Source organism: Nesoenas mayeri (genome assembly GCF_963082525.1).
Source record: "Nesoenas mayeri genome assembly, chromosome: 2".
Lineage (NCBI taxonomy): Eukaryota > Metazoa > Chordata > Aves > Columbiformes > Columbidae > Nesoenas > Nesoenas mayeri.
The window spans coordinates 119150665-119168911 of NC_137543.1; positions in this window are offsets into that span (position 1 = coordinate 119150665).

Genomic DNA, 18247 nt, shown 5'->3' on the forward strand with positions numbered 1-18247 from the left:
TGGCATGCTCGTGCTCTGCATTTTAGGAAGCACTAAAAATCATTTATCTTTTTTACACCAGTTTGTAAGATGCTATCGCCTTATGAACTTGCATACGAATGATGCACACAAAGACACATTAATGGAGCTTGAGCATCTATGGTGCAAACAATTGTAATTTCCCCACCTACAAGGAATGTATTTAAAGAAAAAGCTACATCCCCAAATACCCCTTAATTTCACTTCTTTTTAACAAGCACCATTTAAGGATGATTAAAAATACCCTCTAGGCTTCACAGGGCTACAAAGAAAGGAGGCTCATTTAAAGAAGTACAATCTGTTTTCTAGCCATGCTAATCTTAATATCTTTCATTAAAACTAAATACAAGGATTATTAGCAAAATTACCTGCTGGGCCAATTTCTACTGGATATACATTTATATCTCATTAGCTGATTTTCTTATTATTCTGAAGCCTGATATTGATGACGCTTTATGCAGATAGTATGAGTGCAATATAGTTTTTATATACATATATATATATACACACACTCACACATACTATGAGATATATGTATATACGTATAAAAATACATGACTAACAGCTTGATGGATTTCCCTGCTTCGTCTTGTTTCATTGGGAAAGAACCACCATCATCACAGGACTTATTTTCTCCTCCTCCAAGCTGCCTTTCGGCAAGGCGGGTGGCGGGTGGAATTTCCCCCTGGAAACCATTAGTACAACACGACATCTGCGGGGGAGCACAGCAGAAATGCTGCTCCTCTGGCCAAAATACAGACTGTGTTGCTTTTGCAGATGTAGGAAATAACAGAAGAACGCAAGCCTCTTCCTCAGATCTGCTGATGAACAAGGAAGATCCCCTTTACAGTGCTTGATACTTAAACAGGGAACACCCTACACCGCAACCTTTAAGTTGAATATATCCACCCAGGTTTCCAATCCTGCTGTCTGCTTTCCTCAATGAATAGTCTCCCATCAGTTTCAACAGGAGTGAGATCCAATGCAAAGGCGTCAGTCTGTACTCAAAATAAGGCCTTAGACAAGAGGTGCTGCCCCGTGAGAGACAAAATGAGACACAAGTGCCATTCTCCTCTGCCCAGCCTGACAATTCAGTAATGCTTCTGCAGTGGTGCGGATACATCACTGCTATTCAGTACAATAACACCCGCCATCATCTTTTATTCTTTATACTTAGACATCTATACAAACCACATTTAAAGCATTAAAGAACCACCTATAATTCCCAAATAACATTAGCCACGTGCAAGAATACATCTCATTTTTCCAGCCCTTTGTTCTCTTAATGTTCAGACTGATTCTATATTTGTTGTCACTTAAGTGTATTAGTAAGTATCTCACTGGTAGATTTAAAGGATAAAATCCCCTCAGTGGCCTCTTGCCACCAGCCCACACTGCTCATGATACCAAACACAACACTGATTGATGAATACAGAAGTCTGTGCAACACGGCACTATGAAAATGAAAGTACAAGCAAGGAACTCCGGGTAGCGAAGCTCCTGTGGGTTTGGTTCAGGGCATTCATGTGTCCAGTGCCCTTCAGTGAGAGCCACAAATGTTTCCTCGAAGGTGGCGGTTTCCACAAGTCCTTCCCTTGCACAGGTTGGCTACTCCATGCACTCAGCAGAGAGTAATTTTCCAGCTCACCAGGAAAGGGGCTCCTTGCGCCTCCCAGTCACAGGCAACGCTCCTTCTGAAGTGCTTTGTGACCCTGTTCAGGGGCAGCTTCCCACAACCATGAGGAATCTCCTGCAGAGCAAAGCTACTCCGTGCATGCAGGTTGGAGCACGGCCCTGTGCGAAAGCACCCTGGTGACCACTGAAATCTCTCTGATCACAGATTTAACTTCTTAGTAATCTCGCTACCAGACAGGAAATTCACTCATATCCTATTTTAAGCTGCTATGCACAAAAAATTAACAGCTTAGGCCTCCAGAACATCTTTTGTGAGAGGACCTCAGAACATTCCTTCAAGCATCAGCTACCCTGGGAAGCTTTCCCTTTGGTTTCCTGTACAAATCCCATCTCTTACAGGCGCTAATGGATTAAATAGAGGGAAAGTGCACAGACATTTCCAGTACAAGGATGGTCCAGAGGATCAAGGGAACAGACACCTATTCAAAATGAGCTTTCAAATACGGGACTGGGTAGACCAGGTAGCTACAGAAAGATTTGGGACCTCATTATCACCATGACCAGCTCAAGTGCAAAGAGAAAAGGCAGAATCCTGGTCTATATCTTGAGAAACAAAAGACAGGGGCTGGCAACCAAGGCGGAACTCCTGCCTCTGAGTTCTGAAGGCAGACTGGCAGCTGAGAGACAAACAGCTGGGAAGCCTAGAGATGGGAACAGGCCCTTCCACAGCCAAGGCTCATTAGCAAGGTATCAAGAAAGGTCTTTGCACAGTCTCTTTGCTTCCTAACCACATCTGGCTAACGCATAAGCAGCGAGAGGAGAAACAGGAAATGTTTTTTTCTACCCTCCTCTTTAGTTTCTTTTCCAGACCATTTAGAGCCTAATTTACCTTGTGCCAGAAAAGATGAGCTTATCAAGTATTTAGATACAGAAAATTCTGACAGATTAAAAACACCTGAGTTTGATGCCTGCAAGATCCTAAGAGTCCACACTTCAAGTGGCTCCTTCCAGATATGTATGGAAATCCTCAAGCCTTTAAAATATTCAAGTACAAAAAAAAAAAACCTGTCTCAGCTTTGTAAATATTAAGTGCTTCCTATGTACAAAGCTCCTTTCCCCCTCTCCTACCATTAATAGTGAGATTTTCTGCCCTCCACCCACTGCCTGGCAGAACCACACTCCTCAGTGCTTCCTGTTACATAAAATCCAGCGACTGAGCACACTGTGTGTAGGAGTCAAGTACAGTCAGTTTTAGTATCCACCTTTATATATCAGGATAAGAAGCAGTGATTACCTGTGCAGGGACATGCTGCTGCAGAGCCGCATCCTTGCACTCCCAGCTCGGTGCCTGGTAGCATCCCAGAGCAGCACCAAGGCTGTGAAACCTGCCTCGATCCAAAGTTGCTCATAGGGGGCAGGTTTTGAAGCCTCACTGCCACAGCCATGCTGCCACCAGTACCTGACCAAGTGCTTCATGTCTCCAAGAGCTGAATAAACACTTTCAGACTGCAGTGCAGATAACAGGCTCTCCCTCTCACCTCTGCTCCACACTCCTCAGCTGTGTTGTCGCTACTTCTCCCTCACCAGCCAAGCTTAGCCTCTTTTTTTTCCCACCTTCTTTCTGCCATCTCAAGCATCATTTAGCTCATTGCTTCCCTCTTTCCTTAATTTGTCGTTGCCCTTCATTTGTCTTTTTCCCTTCTCCCAGTCTCTCCAGCTTTACATCCTGGAAATCTGTCTCCTAGGGACAGAACTTGCTGTTCACTCTCCCCAGCTGAAAATCACAGAATCACAGAATGGATTGGGTTGGAAGAGACGTTAAAGATCATCTAGTTCCAACCCCCTGCCATGGGCAGGAACACCTTCCACTAGACCAGATCACTCAAAGCCCTGTCCAAACTGGCCTTGGACACTTCCAGGGATGGGGCATCCACAACTTGTCTGGACGACCTGCTTCAGTGCCTCACCACCCTCACGGTGAAAAATTTCTTATATTTAATTTTCCTCTCATTTCTCTGTTTCGGCCCATCTTTCATTCAGTTCCCCACACCCACCAACTTTCCACCACCAAAACACAGTTTCAGTAGTTGTTTCTGAGCAGTGCAGCCCAGACTAGACACCAACCCTCAGGCTGACCTTCACCCATCCCATCCTTCATCAGCTCTTCCCCACAGGTCCCTCAGCCACACTGACAAGGCATAAAGCAGAGGCTGTTGGGGCTGCCTAAGGGACCACGGGAGGAACAGAGGCAGCAGCAAGAATACACAGCATAGGTTCTGCCATAAAAACCTGAAAGCAAAACTGCCCACTGCTTTGGAGACTTCTAAGGATTAGGGAATATCCTTACAGCTTCTACAAGTTGACATTATGTCTGGAAAGAACAGCACAGATACTCAGGAGCAGGGTGGGGAAAGGGTCTTCAGAGTTTTGTAACACTGAGTGGTTCAGATCTCCATCAGCTGAAGAGCTCTGAAGGCACAAGACCGAACCTTTAAATCAGATTACAGATAACTGCACCACATGCTTCTGGTCTCACTATTAGCTGAAATGCTTCAGAATTTTCTCTTCCACCAGCAGGTGCAGGCAAGTTCCAGACCTAGGCTTAAAAATATTAATTCAATATACCAGCAAAAATCTGTTCCCAAGGCCAGGCTAGCTATGGTCTCTCCTGCATGGTAAAAGCAAGTGCGGTACCAGAGAATGCCAACAGAAGTAACTTTGGGTAAGAGACTGAGAGAAGACCTGTATGAGTATTATCGTTATATCTACTTCTCAGGCAAAGCTATGAAGATATAAAGAGGCCAAATGACTGCAAAATGTCACGTAAGAATCTTATGGCAAAACTCAAAAGTGTCAGAAAATTCAAAAGAGTCACTTTTTAAATTTTAGTTTAACTTCTTTTCTGGGCTCTCCTTTTTGGTATGCTTCATCCCTGTTCTATTCTTCTAGTGCTGCAAAAGGCCTTTTCTCATTTTGAACTAGAATTACCTGTGTAGGAGCCATTCCCTACTGCACAGTCCTTAAAAAAACCTCACTAAGATTTCCACGGCATAAGTTACATAACTAAAAAAAAAAAATTAATTCTTGCTATAGTAATAAATTCTTTCAAAAACAGATTTCTTTTGTTCATATGCAAACTGTTTCATAGCACTTGCCATTAGCTGTGGTTCAACACCAGTGTTTGTCCAAATGATGCAGCTACATCATTTCAACTCCCACTTTGGGGTCATGTTTCCTTGGCTGTTGCAGAGACTGGAGAATTCTTGCAATATTGTCTGGAATATGTTGATCTTCCCCAGACCAGACACATTTCTTTCACCTCAGAAAACATGCTGAAGCCCAGGAAAGACTAACACATGGTGCTGCAAACTCTTCTCCACTGAAATATCTCCAACATGAGGGCAGTTTTACAATCCCACTCAATAACAGTTCATAGAGGCAGAAGTGCGGCATTGCACTTTGGGAGTCCCTGAAACCCCACCCATTAGTCAGGAAATTCACTTTTTTCCCCTCTTTTTTTTTTTTTTGAGACCCCCTCTAGACCTCCAGAGTGAGGGATAAATAGGATTGATATGTGCTCGGTATAATTACTGAATTAAATAGATGCTCCCTTTCATCTCAAAAGGTGATTCATTGATTTGTTGGCCTTGTTCTGTCAACACGAGCAGGTGAGGTGACATTTCCTTTATTCTCAGCCAGTGACTGTATCAGAACAGCACTTTTCCAGCTCAAACGCGCAGGCAGGGCATCTCCAAGCTATCACAGGCAGTTCCCACCCCAGGAGCAAGCTCCATAGCAGCAGGAAGAGATAAGGGAGCATGTTCCAGCCATCCGAAAAATCCTGCCCAAGATGACCACAGCAAGCCTCACAGATTGTCCTTCATTAACATGCAGATGAACACTCCACACTGAGGAATATATTCCTCTGATCTAAAATGGGTCCCCTGAGCCTCCCTTTTAGTCCCTTTGGCCTTTCCTCCGATTTCCTTCCATCTTTCCATTTCCTACACTTTCACAGGGTAACTCCTTGCAAGTGAGCTGCTGGCACCAGAAGCTGAACATACACCCCTGCAACCCACACTTCTGACAAGCTGCCAAGACATAAGCAAGTCTCCTGTGATGCAAAGTATCTGTATTCCCTACAAATGATAGACATGACGAATGCCTTGGGTAGGATGGTGGGATTTCACATGTCTGAAATTTGATCTGAAAAAGTACCTTTGTTTCTCTAAGTTTTTCACGTTGATTTCTGTGAAAAAGAGGTGTTCAGGCACTAGGAAAGGAAAGGATGCTGAGGTGATTTGGCAAATGGACTGAATGGTTCAGGAAATCAGCATGGTCACCAGTCAAAATGCAGACAAGGAGAAAGGGAGTTGAAAGGGTTTGTGTTCGACAGCTGTGTGAGGATCATCCAGCCCTTGTTTAGAGAAGGATCCACATATTGCAAAATATTTGTAGATCTTCTCAGGAGCAAGCTGACCAGAAAGGAGATGGATCTGCCTCCTTGGTCACTATCACAAGAAAGGTTTCCGCGTGCGCAACATCCTGGGGACTCAGAAAGCTTGTTTCTGAGATTTGCCAAGCAAATTGAGGAAACTGCAGATGCAGTCTTGACACACGGAGGGACAGAAGTTGCTCTAAGTCAGTCTGGCACCCACACTGCTGCTCAGCCCCTGCAAGCAGGACCAGGAGGGAGTCCCAGGGTAACAACAGCTGCAGTGGAGCCATCGGCCCTCCAGCTGCCATTGCACAGCGCTGGTGATGTGTGGTGGGATGTAAGAAGAGGAACACCCTTTCCAAACAGCAGGAGATGAAATTGATTTTCAGGGGCAGGTGTTTTGCAGAGTGAGCAAGAGGAACAAAGCAGATGTCAGGCGTTCTGCAGTGCAGCTCTCCACTCACAGGCAGCCCTTTGGAGCAATAATTCCTTCAAGGGGGGAAAGGGGAGAAAAAACAACCATCCAGTAGGGTGTTAATCTTCACAGACAGAGCGGCTTTAACGCTGTCTAACCCTCCAGAGGGAGGAAACAGCATTTCCTTTGTGCCAAGGACATCAAAATGGTCGAAGATTGCAATCTCCACTGACGCTACCTTTATTAAAGGCGGGGTATTTCCACAAGGCCTGAGAGGGCTTGGTCAAGAGGCAGCTGGAGGCACATTGCTATGTAAGCTTCTACTCATAATGACAGAAAATAGCAGGCAGTTGGGAACCCCTGAAAGAATATATAGGTATCAAGCGTGCACACAAACGAGAGATTGCATATCGTTGCCACACACATCAGTTACACAGCTATCAAACTACAGCATAGCAGCAGTGATGTGAGCAATATGAGCAGCTAATAATTGCCTTTTATTATTTTGAAATTTGGCTCCTGTATTATTTTGCTGCAGCTATATAATTAACTTGCATTCTGAAGGGGGAAGTGGTGCCCCTGGGTTGTCATTACAAGAATGCCAAACCTTCTTGTGCTACTTCCTCAGCAGAGAATGATTTTTCTATGTAAATTGGATGCAGAAGTGAAAGAAAGGAGATAAGCAATCTCAGTAAAATTCTGTGTAATAGAAGCCTGCTTTTAATTAAACCTTACTTTAAATAACAGTAGGATTCTCATTCTACTCATAGACACTTTCTTGCATCTAAATATCAATCAACTGTCACTTCACAATGGCACCGAATACAAAATCAGTTCCTAAACACCTTTAGGTAATGTGCAGGAAACATCATCTTGAATTCACAATGGTATGTCTACACCTCATCCAGCCTTGCCTAAAACACCTTAGAATAGCAGCTTGTGCTGTATGCCACTGCCTGGATTTTCAGTGTCTCATCACAGAAATCAGCATAGACCTAAGTTATTTATTAGGATAGGATACTTTTGTTATTTATATTCAGTCCTACAGAATCTCTGAGGTGTTCAAAACAGGTGCACACATTGCCTCCTTCTTGTGCAGAATGGAGAGTTAAAACTCCAAATCAAGGATCTGAAATACAAAGCTGTAGCATTGTAACAGAAGCAGAAAATACCAACACACTCCTCTCTCCTTCCCAGAGAATAGTTCCATTATAATCATTTCCCCAAGCAGATTTTGCACCGAATCACTGTGACATCTGCTAGGGAAATGAACTAAAATCTATATCTGCATGCAGCAATAACATTGGCAAAGTTGCAAGGGGGGGAAGGGAAATTAAGTGTCACTTTTCACACAAACCAGAAAATGACAGCTTGTCACATCCATGAGTAAACACTAGCAGAAGTGAGAGGAGGCAAGATGCTTCTTCACCTTTTCACCCCACCACAGCATTGCAAAGATACAGATTAAGGACAAAACTGTGGCTTCTTATCCCCTGCTTACAGTAACAGCATCTGGACATGTATCACCCTCCGGGAAAACTAACAATAATGGATCATATCAGCTACTCACATATGTTAGCAGAGCTGCACTGAGTCCAAGGGAGCTGTGCCCCTTTCCCAGCTGAAGAGCTGCTGGTCCAACATGCCAGAGCTTTGGGGACAGAGGCCAGAAGAGCCCTAAAATGTGAGGGTGCAGAGTAACCTCCTGCGGGTCACCTACAGAGATAAAGGATTGCCCATAGCCTTGTCAGCAGCAGGGAAAATGTTACGATACAGAAGCAAGGGGTTTAGTCATGGTTTGCCTACATGCAAAAATGATGATATAATGTAGTACAACTCTCTTTGTACAAAGACACCCAGAAGAGGGGCAGAGTTAGCTCAAACACCCCCATGTTTCCACAAGGACAGGCATACGCCCACGGACAATTGCTGCAGAGCCACCCACATGCTCTAGCTTGCTTGCCTGTCGGAGCCCATGAGGCTGAAGACCTTTCCCACCTTCTTTCAGTCCAACATGCAGGGCTTCACCGGTTGCATCACATGGCAGGACACAAGGTTGGCTCCCAACTGCAGGATGGAGGTACTGATGGAAAATCACCTTCTAGCAAGAAGCCCTTTGGCTCCAAAACCTACTCCAGCTACACCACAAAATTGTGGCCTCTCCTCCACACCAGTGACACGCAAGGCTGGAGATGAAGGTGACACAGCAGAGCATGCCCAAGACTCAAATACCTGAGTCTCATGCAGGATGTAGATGATGGATCTGACTTTATGCCCATATGGGAAACAGCAACATCTTTCTAAGCTTCTTTTAAGCTAATGATACTGTTTATACATGGTTACAGTAACTGCAGCTGTTTGGGAGGAAATAGGCTCTCTAACAAAAATGGGTACAAAAATTCTGCATATCTCACCTTCAACGGTAATAAATTAATTGCATTAATATTTAACAGTATCTCTGCTCTCAGGGCAGAGCAGCACAGCACCTTTCAGCAATAATGGCTTGTTTTCAGGTGCACCTTCTCCACACCCAAAAGCCTGTGTTCAAGATATTGTATGTTCTGTGATTTGTATGGTGAGATTAACATGACTGTAAAAAGGGTATTATTTCAGTTCTTTTCAAAGAGATGTACAACCTTCCACCCACTCTCCCTTGTGCTTTTACAGTGAGAATTTGTTCCTAATTGGTATCCAAGTGTGCAGAATCAGATCAATTCCTCTTCAAAAAAGAGTGCCGCTTTTTATCCTGATGAAAACAGATACTACAGACTTCACTTACAGGATCTGATTTTTAAAATTACTATAATTAGGCTTTGATAGAACAACTCTGATAATGGATGTGTGGCTAATCTGCTTCCTAATTTTATGATAGTTCCACTACAAAGTAAATAAATGGCTTAAAAATACACAAAACTTTAGGAACTTGGACACTGGTGATGAACACCAAATTCAGAGCTCACAAGTCTCCTCAGGAACGTTATTAATCCACATCCTCCTACTTCTGCACAATCCTAATCTTTAAAATTTAAAAAGATAAATGCATATAAAGAAAACTTTTGACATTTGGACTCCTGAGCTGAATTTGTTTTCTCATGCAAAGGGCAGATAAACTTTAAGCTTTCAGGAGTTACATATTTACAGTGTGATTTCACAACAAGGAACACTGATTGTTCTATTCAGCAGAAAAATAGAAACACTCTCTCTAAGAAAGCTGTATTCTGTAGTTTATCATGAGAAACTGCTTGGGAAAAAAAAAAAGAAGTAGAACAGGAACAATAGGGGTTTTTAAAGCTATCTAAAGAAAGGTTATTCTTAGAACTGCAAGAAATCTTTACATTGGATTCATTTAGTAAGAGCACTGAAATACTTTTTGCCTAAATCATGAATTTCAGCCAGGCACTTTCAGTTGACACTTTTGCAAATCCTCACTGTCTACCTCGAGGACTGTTGTCTGGAGCCATCCCGCTGCCTGTTTCAACACCGAGGTGGAGGACAAGGGTACGAGCTGCCAGATCCCTCCTTTTGTGCCCAACCAAGGGACAGGCTGCTGCTGCCACCCCTGCCTCCAGCACTGAAATGGAAGATTGCAATATGAGCATACACAGTGAAGAAACACCTGAATTCCCTGAAGGTGAAAAAAATAACACAGAGAAAGACATAAAATTTGAGTTTTTAAAGCCACTCTTCCTTCCAAAAGATGTGTTATGAGGGTCTCATAGCTGTTTTACACACCGACTGACGAGCAATAAAAAGTCAGTGAGAAGGTCAAAAGACACTGATTGCTTTTATCTGCCACACAGTTTGCTTTCCAGCCTACAGCCCTGTGTGGTTTCTCAGGTGAGCAGATCTCTCTTCTAGGTGTTTCTACTGACTTAGATTCCTATCCTTCAAATACTAACAGTCATGACATGCATGCATTCTTGTCTGCAGTATCCAGAATATATTTTATCTGTTTTATACCTAGGGCACCTTTAAAAACCATGAGCACTGAAGAAAGACACACAGTACACATGGCAGAACTTGGTGAAATATTACTTTCAAAGTATAAAAAGCAGTTTTTAAACCAAGAAATCCTGAATAAGTTTCCCCCCATCAACTCCAGGTAATATCATACGTTTCCTCTCTCTTCATCTACAAGAACTCCAGGTGGGGGAAGATAATTCTGCAACCTCTGTACAGTTTAGCCACCTTTGTGCACCAAATCCTTAAAATAGGAGACCTAGAGTACAGCCTTGTTTGGGGAGGGGGTCTCGGTATCTTATTTATGCCATTGTTTCAAGCTCTGTAAGTCAGAGGACTTGCAACTGAGATTCCACTTCTGGTAACAAGAACTTAGTTTGTAATACAACAGCCTGAACCAAGACTCCAATAAAAAAGAAAAAGGAAAAAGATGAAAGTGGGCTACACATTGGGAAGACAGCATAGACGGCTGAGGATGCACGCAAAACCTTATTTTCACACACCTTGCTTATTTTCTCTTCTAATGGTGACCAAAGTGTGTGTTGGCCCTTCTTGCACTGCATTTGCTCCCTACTTTAAGGGCAGCTGAACAACTTTTCTATATTTAGGGATCTGAGGAACTCAGGGCAAGACAATGACAGCTTTCTTGAGAGCTAAAGCCAAGTTTTACCAACTGAGCAGCCCTCACTATTTACACCGACTAAGAGTTTGAGCCTCACAGTACTATACAGTGTGTTATACCAAGAGCCCTGAGGCAGGTAGAGATGCTTGGGAAAACTAGAAGAGGGGAGTCACCTTTGACTGCCTGCAGCTCCCAGCTTAGTCTGACACCCAGGTTCCGCTCCTGCCCGAGAGCACAGAGAACCACAGAGCTGAACACAAGGCAACACAGCCAAGAAACTCCAGCCTCAAGGAAAACCAGACCCTACCTCCCTCTGGTCCTATTTTCATGTCCTTAACAGACTGCGAGAGGGACCAAAATAGGTCCTTCAGGGCTGCTTAACCCAGCGTTTCATCCCTTCTCCAGCTCCTTGCAGGGCGGCACAGTTGGCAGCCAGGCAGCCCTGGCCAGTCTCAGTACACAAACTCAACATCTGCTGGGGAGCCTGGCCCATCCCTCTCTAGTGCCTGATCCTCCCCTGCCGCACGAAACAGGAGCTGCTATTTAAGTTTCTCCAAAAAGATTCTGTGTAAGGCACTACCCTCCATTTGCTAGCCAGATTTAATTAGTTAGGCAAGACCTGGGATTTACACTGCCCAGGTAACCCTCAGGAACAAAGCAAACTGCATGGAGCACAACTAGTAGTATCACTTATGTCATCTTGCACCACAGTTGACTTTTTTGTCTGTGTTCATTTTATGTCAAGGATCCCCACCTGAAGCAACCCTCTAGGTAATAATTAGCTCTGCCCATGCTTCTCTGGCAGTTGCAACATCTCACAACTTCTGTATTTTGGAATGAAAATAGAAGCCCACCAGCCTGTGTGTCTTTTTTCTCATACATGCCAGAGCAAATAATTCAAACAGGCTTCTCCTCTGTTTTGCCAAACAGCTGAAGCTCATCCTCAAATCTCTCACTTCCTCTCTTCAGTGGGGCTGCTCTTCCTCTCACCCCTACTTTCTGAAGAGAACATGACCCAAAACTGGGAAATAGGCACTGGTCCTGGCTCTACAGAGAACAGGTGCTTTCTTTGCAAGTACCACTTGGCTGAAATAAATTAGAACATAAACTCACAACAAATGAGGTTTCTTCTCTTTCTCTGCAGCCTCACAAACCAAACTGCATTACATGTAGGCTCACAGATTAATTCATGCAATTTAGGATCTTTAGTAGCCTAAGAGCTTGCTGAGATGGGGAAAAAGTGGCTGAAGGGAAGAGGCTGAACAACACACTTTGCATAGCTGTGTGTGAAGAGTGACATGAAACTGACTGAACTCACTAGTCAGCGTAAAGAGGACCTAGAGAAGGCTGTTACTGCTCATAAAAGAAAAATAATCTGAATTGTCAACATTTTTGTTAGTGCTTAATAGAAAAAGGATAAATTAGATGGAAAAACAAAGAGATGTTGAATAAGGATATAATAAGGAGCAATTAACCCCATGTTGAGTGCAGAGCAATTTCCTCCAGCAATCCTCTTGGAAAATGAGGCACAGCTGGAACTGGAACCAAAGGAGGCAGCAGTGCTTTTGCCAGAGCATTTACCAGTAGAGCTTGTCTTCTACAAATGATAAATAAGGACAGGGACAACCAAAACCTGGTAGTGGAAAAGGGGAAAAATGGCTGGATAGGAGGTGACTTGCTATCGGCTTGATTTCCTGGTGCAGAAATCCCTCTCAGCCAAGCAGGCACAGAGCTCTGACCCGAGCAGCCCACGGGTTGCAAATGTGCACCCCTGTGTAGCATGGGACCCTGCAGAGGAACCCCCAAAAGGCGCAGCACTGCCCCCCTTTCCGGATGTGCACAGCTGGTGCTCATCAGCACCCACACACTGCATGGGCCTGATCACTGACAGAACTGAGTTAATAAAACAGCTACCTCCCCATGTCTGTGGGAGAAGGAGATCCATGCAGGCTGCCAAAGCAGCTCCCTAGATAAACCTTTGCTCCTCTTACCATTTATTGTCCTTCACATTTTCCAGCAAAATCCCAAATGGCAACTTAAGGCGATCAGGACTAGTACACTCCATAATACAGCCACATGGGGGTACCCATGGAGGCCCTTCTGGCTCTCCCTGTGCCTGCACAGCTGTGCTCCTTTTCAATGAAAGCCAGGACTCCAGAAGAGAGGAGGGGGAATGGTGCACAAATAAGCTTATCCCAACATTCAGTCATTTCGGGGGCTCGCATGCAGGTTTAGCTACAACTGAGAGAACAATGTGACAGGAACGCAGGACGTTTGAATATATGCATGCACATTTTTTGGGCTAGGAGCATCCTTCAGAACTTCGCTGGTGTGCTAAGCTTAAGAAAAATATTTGACATTTTCAAGCGTTTTTCTTCTAGGTCAGGGAAAAATGTTTCCTTTCTACATGCTTGTGAAATTTCTTTAGGTTCATACATGAAGTGGGTGATTCTGGGGTTTTTGCCCTCTCCCAAAATAATGAGCAAATAGGTATCCATTCCGTTAGTTCCCCCACTGATTTTGTGATTTCCAGCATAATGAACCTGCCGGTCTCTCCCCAGACCTCAGCCTCTAGACAAGGAGAACTTTACTAAGCCTATGAATTATGGGACAGTTGGACTGTCTTTGTTTGGTGCTGTGTTACGAATACTGCTGATCTATGAACACACTCTCAAATTCATTTAGCACTTTTTTTTTGCCTCCTGCCTCTCTAATAGGTATATCCACGTGAAGAGGTCAACAACTGTAACAGATAAGTCCCAGATGCCAGTAACGATTACTGTCGTCCCCTTGCTTGCCCCCAGCAAACTGTAATAGTGCTCACTTAACTTAGCAAGATAGTCACTTCACATCTCTTACCATCATCACAGAGACATTATCGGTTTCTCTTCAGCCTTATTGACGCTGTTTCAGTGTCGATATTCCCATTTCTGATGTTACATCAGTTTGTGTCCCACTGGCTAACTCACTAGCACACATCCTATTTGCTTTAGACAAAACTAGTCTATATATAACTTCAGCTCCAGCTTTATGTACTTTTCTTTCATTCCTGAAGCTCGCTGTCCTCCAGTTCAACCTATACTCACAGCTGCCACTAGCAAATAATACAACCCACAGGTGTTCTTTTATCCTTTTATCAAATTCTGCACTATTTTGGCTCACAATGTTCTCCAGAATTTCTGTATGGTCACGTTTTGTTTCCTGAGAATTCAGTTTTTGTGCTCTGTGTGCCCTTCTGTGTTAGATCTCCTTACTCATAGTTGTCATTGTCTAGTACCTCCATAGTACTGGACACAACCTTCATAAATTTCATAAACTGGTCTGGGTGTTTTCCTCTGTTTTGCAGATTACAATTGATTTATATAACTGGTCTGTTTTGTGCTCTATAGTAATAATCTTTCTCTGATTGCATCATCTCAGATCCCAGTCAGTGTATGGCAGTTCACCAGGGCACTACATTATCTCCCCTGATGGAAAAAGCTGGTGCCTCAGTTTGCATTTTCATTCTTCTAAAATCAAAACCAAACCCAAACCTCTCCCCCTCACTTGTCTTTCTTTGGTTGATGTCACGGCGGGTGAAATATGCCTCTAAAGTCTGAGAAGTTGATTGATTCAGAATGCAAGAAAAAAAAAATCCCATGACTGTTCATTTTTGCTGGTGCCCACTGTCTGCATAAAAAGGCTTTTTCAGATTTGCCTCTGCTTTTCCAGAGAATGTTAGCTGTGGTGGCATTTTTAGCTGTGACATTTTCCCCACTCAGAATATTTTCTTAGTCCATTATACTCCGTGTATCATCTGCCACACAATAGTCACACGCTGCCAAGAAGCTTGGCTGCAGTCTGCTTTATTCAGTGGATGAGCCCCGATTGCTTCGCCTGGCACAACGTGAGCCACCACATAGCATGGCATCCCAACTGCTTGTGCCACAATATCCCAGGGGTGCAACACTCTACCACAGTCCCAGAGGCAGCTGTGACCACCAATTAGTTCCAACACAGAGCAGTTGTGCTACCATTCAACTTCTGTGAAGAGAGGAGGGAGCAACCATTCCGTAGGTCCTCAGGATGCCTTTTGTTCCCAGTTTCACGCTGGGAACGTGACAGAAAGGAAGGGGCTGTGAGGCTGGGAGCTGAGCAAAGCACTGCACATCCAGGATACAAATTGTTTGAATCATTCTGCTGTTCTGCCTGGTGCTAGGGAGTGCTGGAGGTGTGGGGAGCAGGAAGGCTGGGGTTGTGGTGTTGTCTCTAGCTGTGTATTTCACGCAGGCTCAGAAAGTACGTGCCAGGATGGTCCAACCTGTTGAAAAAAGGGCAGGTGCCAGTTTCAGTACCCCTCTCGTGGGCTGTATGGCTGTTGGTTCTGAGCACCTGGCTTGGTGCAAGCACTGTAGAAAGCAAGCATCCAGTCTCATCCTTCTCCCTTCTGAGTTGGCCATGGCACCTCTAAGCCGCAGGCAGTGACACAGAAACACCAACAGAAACATCACAGTCCACTCAACATCCCTGCTCCACTGTTCTTTCAGCATCTACTGAAAAGAGATGCCAAGGCTGAACACAATCCTGATGTAAATGGGGAAACTTCACAGTCCCACGGCTCAGTGACACCCCAGCAGCCTGTGTGAACCAGAAAGGGAAGACTTCTTGTTGTGCCCAACTACACCAGTTCACTCTCAGCTGGCACTGGGTCTGCTGCTCTCTCAGCCTGTGCGGACTCATTAATGTTGACATGACAATGACACATTTTGATCACTGGCTATTTAGAGAGAAAATGGTAGGCCAGATTCTTTTACACTGTGGAAATGAGGACAAGCTTGGTGGACTGGGAAGAAAGAGTAATGTGCTGGGACTCCAGTACCACACTATTAATAATCACTTGTAAACCCCTGTTGCGGTTCCCTCTCATTGCCCAAAGTAACCTTTTCCTGAAATGCCTCAAGACCCAAACCCATGGGATGCTGTGGTCCCTTCATGGAAGTCAGTCAGCATCTTGTAGGGTCAGGCTCTTGGCAATAAATAAGAAGGCTCTGAGCAAGAAAGACTTAATAGGTGGGCATACTGTGCTTGGAGAGTGGCGGTGCCTGTGGGACAGAGTCCTTTGTGACACTTCTCCCGGGATGAACACACCATATAGTCCCACTCACCGCTGCGCTGGTTAGGTGGAAAAAGCAGCTCTCAGTATGCTCCATTTCTGCCTGTCATCCCGTTGCTGGATCTAGGATACAGCCTCTGTGCTTTGCCCAGTGACAGGTTTCACTCCAAGAAGCCTTTCATGGAGCTCCTCCTTTTGGGGTTGGCAGATCCCACTCATTTGCACAAAAAGCAGGGGTAAGCTAGTCCTAAATAAAAAAAAAAAAAAAAAAAGGAAAAGTGTAAGAAAGACAAGAAAAGGAGCTGCATTTCTACAAATTGGTTTCTGCACTGGAAGATAATTAGCATGTACACTAATTCAAATATTTAATATCCAAAAGAATTACTGTTGCATAAAATGCAGTTGAGGCAGGTTTACATGTAGCTTATTAATACTGTCTTGCTAATGGATTATACTAAACACACAATACTTAAAGTGAGATATAAAGCCAGCAAGTTGTAAATGTAATTTTGTTCTATTCTTCCTCTTCCCTTTGAAATGATGAAGGCTTGCTGGCGACAAAATGAGGATTACTAGAGAAGGAAAGACTGTTAAATGGCAAACTAAACTACAATCCAGTTCACACAGTAACTAATGAGAGAGAACAGCCTCGCTGGTCATGTGCATCTTATGTAGCTCAGCTTGAACAGCTGCTCAAGTGGAGAGCAACTCATCTATAAAATAAAAGATGTGGGACAAAACCAGGAGCAGTTCATATAAACAGAAATCGGTCTACTATTTGAGGAGTTAAAAAAACCATTGAATTAAGGCACCGCATTTTGAAATCGGTATCTTAAGTCACTGCAGTTTCTAAGGCAACAGTTTAGTGAGACTCATATTAAACAGAAACAAACTGCAAGTTGTCAATGCAACAAATTATTGCCTCATGGGTAGAGGCAATTAGGATCCCAGCTGCCATTAACAGTAATAGTATTTCACCTTACTCTCCCTCATATTGTGCTAAGAACATTCCCTCTAAATAATAAGTATCTCTGAGATGCAACCTTATTTTCTTTTAAAAAACTTTTGTTTTCTTTCTTCAAGATCCAAGAGCTATTTAAGTAGACAAAAAGATGACTTAATTGCACATAAGACTCAAGCTGTCTTGTCTATACTTAATAATTCCCAGCTCTTCCTACCACTGTGTTGAAAACAATTTAGTGCTAGGGTTAAAGGAAGGTAGCACTGGTTAGTGGCTAGTGCCCTCTTGTGAACAAAATCCCAAACACCCTGCTTTACCCTTTTTAGTCAAACTGTACCTGTGCAGCAGGGCAGAGGAAAAAAATAGACAACTTTTGCACAAATAAGTAACTTCATAATGAGAGTTCCACGTTTAGGCATAAAACATGAGATTAAGCCTCCAGCCAGGCTGGATAAGAGCTTGACAAAGTAGAGACAGTCTAGAGAGAAGAAAGTTATTTTACAGTCCAGCTGATAGCAGAAGCTATTTCTGTTTCACTGCATTGCAAATAATACCTAATGTTATTCTTACTCCAGAAATACACATCACGTCAGCTGAAGATTTTGCTAACCAATGCTGACAGACACTTTTCTTCATTTTTTAGGTCAGTTTCTTTTTTGAAACCATGTTTCTTCTGTGCCTGGGCTTCAAACAGCCATGGAAGAAAATATTGCACTAAAATTTTCAAATATAAAGGGATTTATGCTATAAATCCAGCAGGCTGCCAAACACAGGGATCACCAACTCTCCAGCCTCCCTATGGACTCCATGAGAGTTGGATTTGCTCTGTTCTGAGCAGGAACAAACCAGAAAAACAGGAGAGATCAGGTGAAGAGCAGCACTGCCACTTCGCATAACATACAAATGTTTTTATTATAGTATCTGCTCCTGGCACCCTGCAATTGTAACTGAAACACTTCTGCTTCCAACAAAAATATTTATTTTGCATCCCTTATCAAGGCACTTTCATATCTTTTTCTCTCCTCACCCCCGAGTTTCATGGATTTTGAGTACTGACTTCATCAGTTTTTATGATCAGGACTCGCAGGATCAGTGGATCCTTCTTT